The sequence below is a fragment of the Arachis stenosperma genome, chromosome 4, assembly GCF_014773155.1.
Source record: "Arachis stenosperma cultivar V10309 chromosome 4, arast.V10309.gnm1.PFL2, whole genome shotgun sequence".
Classification (NCBI taxonomy): Eukaryota; Viridiplantae; Streptophyta; class Magnoliopsida; order Fabales; family Fabaceae; genus Arachis; species Arachis stenosperma.
The window spans coordinates 77,069,838-77,072,957 of NC_080380.1; the positions used below are offsets into that span (position 1 = coordinate 77,069,838).

Below are 3,120 nucleotides of genomic sequence, written 5' to 3' on the forward strand. Positions count from 1 at the left end.
TTCATCTTATTGCTCAGATTAAGTAATTTTCTTCTTGTTTTAACCATTATTTTATTTTCAAAAAGTTTTCAAAAATCTTTCAAATTTTTTTTCTTCTTTTTCATTTTTCCAAAATAATTTTCGAAAAAAATCTAAAAAAATTAATAAAATCATAAAAACCAAAAATTTTGTGTTTCTTGTTTGAGTCTAGTGTTAACTTTTAAGTTTGGAGTCAATTGCATCTTTTTAATTTTCAAAAAATTTTCGAAAACTCATGCATGGTGTTCTTCATGATCTTCAAGTTATTCTTGGTAAGTCTTCTTGTTTGACCTTTACATTTTCTTGTTTTGTGTCTTTTGTTGTTTTTCATATGCATTTTTGAATTCATAGTGTCTAAACATGAAAAATCTCTAAGTTTGGTGTCTTGCATGTTTTTCCTTTCTTGAAAATTTTTCAAAAATAAGTTCTTGATGTTCATCATGTTCTTCAAAGTGTTCTTGATGTTCATCTTGACATTCATAGTGTTCTTGCATATTTCTTTGTTTTGATCTTAATTTTTCATGTTTTAAGTCATTTTGTGGTTCTTCTCTTTCCTCATTAAATTCAAAAAAATCAAAAAAATATCTTTTCCTTATTTTACTCATAATTTTCGAAATCTTGGGGTTGACTTAGTCAACAAATTTTTAAAATAAGTTGTTTCTTGTTAGTCAAGTCAACATTTCAATTTTAAAAATCTTATCTTTTCAAACATGTCTTTTTCAAATCATATCTTTTTCAAAATCAATTTCAAAAATCTTTTCTAACTTCCTATCTTTTCAAAATTGATTTTCAAATCTTTTTCAACTAACTAGTTGATTTTTTTGTTTGTTTTACTATTTCTTATCTTTTTCAAAACCACCTAACTACTTTTCTCTCTCTAATTTTCGAAAATCACCTCCCTCTTTTTCATAAATCTTTTTAATTAACTAATTGTTTTAAATTTTAATTTTAATTTTATTTCTCCTCTTAATTTTCGAATTCTAACTTAAAATTAAAATAAAAACAAAAATATTTTTTCTCTTTTTGTTAATATTCGAATTTTCTCCTCTCTCTCATCTCTTTCTATTTATTTATTCATTTACTAACATTTCTCTTCATCTTAAAATTTAAACCCTATCTTCCTCTATGTGTTCGAATTTTTCTCTTCTCCTTCTTCTATTCTTTTCTTCTTCTACTCACATAAAGGAATCTCTATACTGTGACATAGAGGATTCCTCTTCTTTTCTGTTCTCTTCTTTTTCATATGAGCAGGAGAAAAGACAAGGACATTCTTGTTGAAGCAGATCCTGAACCTAAAAGGACTCTGAAGAAGAAGCTAAGAGAAGCTAAAGCACAATAATCTAGAGAAAACCTTACAGAGAATCTCGAAAAAGAAGGAGACATGGCCGAACCTAACAACAGTGCAAGGAAGATGCTTGGTTACTTTATTGCACCAAATTCCAACTTCCATGGAAGAAGCATCTCAATCCCTGCCATTGGAGCAAACAATTTTGAGCTAAAGCCTCAATTAGTTTCTCTGATACAACAGAATTACAAGTTTCATGGACTTCCATCAGAAGATCATTTTTAGTTCTTAACTGAATTCTTGCAGATCTGTGATACTGTTAAGACCAATGGAGTTGATCCCGAGTTCTATAAGCTTATGCTTTTCCCTTTTGCTGTAAGAGACAGAGCTAGAACATGGTTAGACTCTCAACCTAGAGATAGCCTAAACTCTTTGGATAAGCTAGTCACGACTTTCTTAGCCAAGTTCTTTCCTCCTCAAAAGTTGAGCAAGCTTATAGTGGATGTTCAAACCTTCAGACAGAAAGAAGGTGAATCCCTCTATGAAGCTTGGGAAAGATACAAGCAATTGATCAAAAAGTGTCCTTCTGACAAGCTTTCAGAATGGACCATCCCGGATATATTCTATGATGGTCTGTCTAAATTGTCTAAGATGTCATTGGACCATTCTGCAGGTGGATCTATTCACCTGAAGAAATGCCTGCAGAAGCTTAGGAACTCATTAAAATGGTTGCAAATAACCAGTTCATGTACATCTCTGAGAGGAATCCTGTGAGTAATGGAACACCTCAGAGGAAGGAAGTTCTTGAAATTGATGCTCTGAATGTCATATTGGCTTAGAACAAATATTGACACAGCAAGTCAATATGATTTCTCAGAGTCTGAATAGATTGCAAAATGCATCCAACATTACTAAAGAAGCATCTTCTGAAGAAGAAGCTTATGATCCTGAGAACCCTACAATGGTAGAGGTGAATTACATGGGTGAAGCCTATGGAAACACCTATAATTCCTCATGGAGAAATCATCCAAATTTCTCATGGAAGGATCAACAAAAGCCTCAACAAGGCTTTAATAATGGTGGAAGAAACAGGTTTAGCAGTAGCAAGCCTTTTCCATCATCCTCTCAGCAACAGACCAAGAATTCTGAGCAGAGCCCCTTTAGCTTAGCAAACATAGTCTCTGATCTATCTAAGGCCACTCTAAGTTTCATGAATGAAACAAGGTCCTCTATTAGAAATTTGGAGGCACAAGTGGGCCAGCTGAGTAAAAGAGTCACTGAAACTCCTCCTAGTACTCTCCCAAGCAATACAGAAGAGAATCCCAAAAGAGAGTGCAAGGGTATGATTGTGAGTAACTTGGCCGAACCTAGAGAGGAGGAGAAGGATGTGAATCCCAGTGAGGAAGACCTCGTGGGATGTCCTCTGGACAAAAAGGAGTTCCCAATTGAGGAACCTAAGGAATCTGAGGCTCACCTAGAGACCATAGAGATTCTATTGAACCTCCTTTTACCATTCATGAGCTCTAATGACTATTCATATTCTGAAAAAGATGAAGATATTATTGAATGGCAAGTTGCCCAGTATTTAGGAGCAATCATGAAGTTGAATGCCAAGCTATTTGGTAATGAGACTTGGGAGGATGAGCCTCCATTGCTCATTAATAAACTGAATACCTGGGTTCAGCACACTTTACCTCAAAAGAAACAGGATCCTGGTAAATTCTTAATTCCCTGTACCGTAGGCTCCATGACCTTTGAAAAGGCTCTATGTGACTTGGGGTCAGGCATAAACTTAATGCCACTCTCTGTAATAGAGA

At 34.0% G+C, this 3,120-nt stretch overlaps 1 non-coding gene across 1 annotated transcript; it reads right to left on the reverse strand.

The window, feature by feature from the left end:
• Positions 1-1,792: 1,792 nt before the first annotated feature.
• Positions 1,793-1,900, reverse strand: LOC130977822 (small nucleolar RNA R71). The gene has a single exon (XR_009085497.1). It is a non-coding gene; the product is annotated as a small nucleolar RNA R71 (small nucleolar RNA).
• Between the last annotated feature and the right edge of the window lie 1,220 nt (positions 1,901-3,120).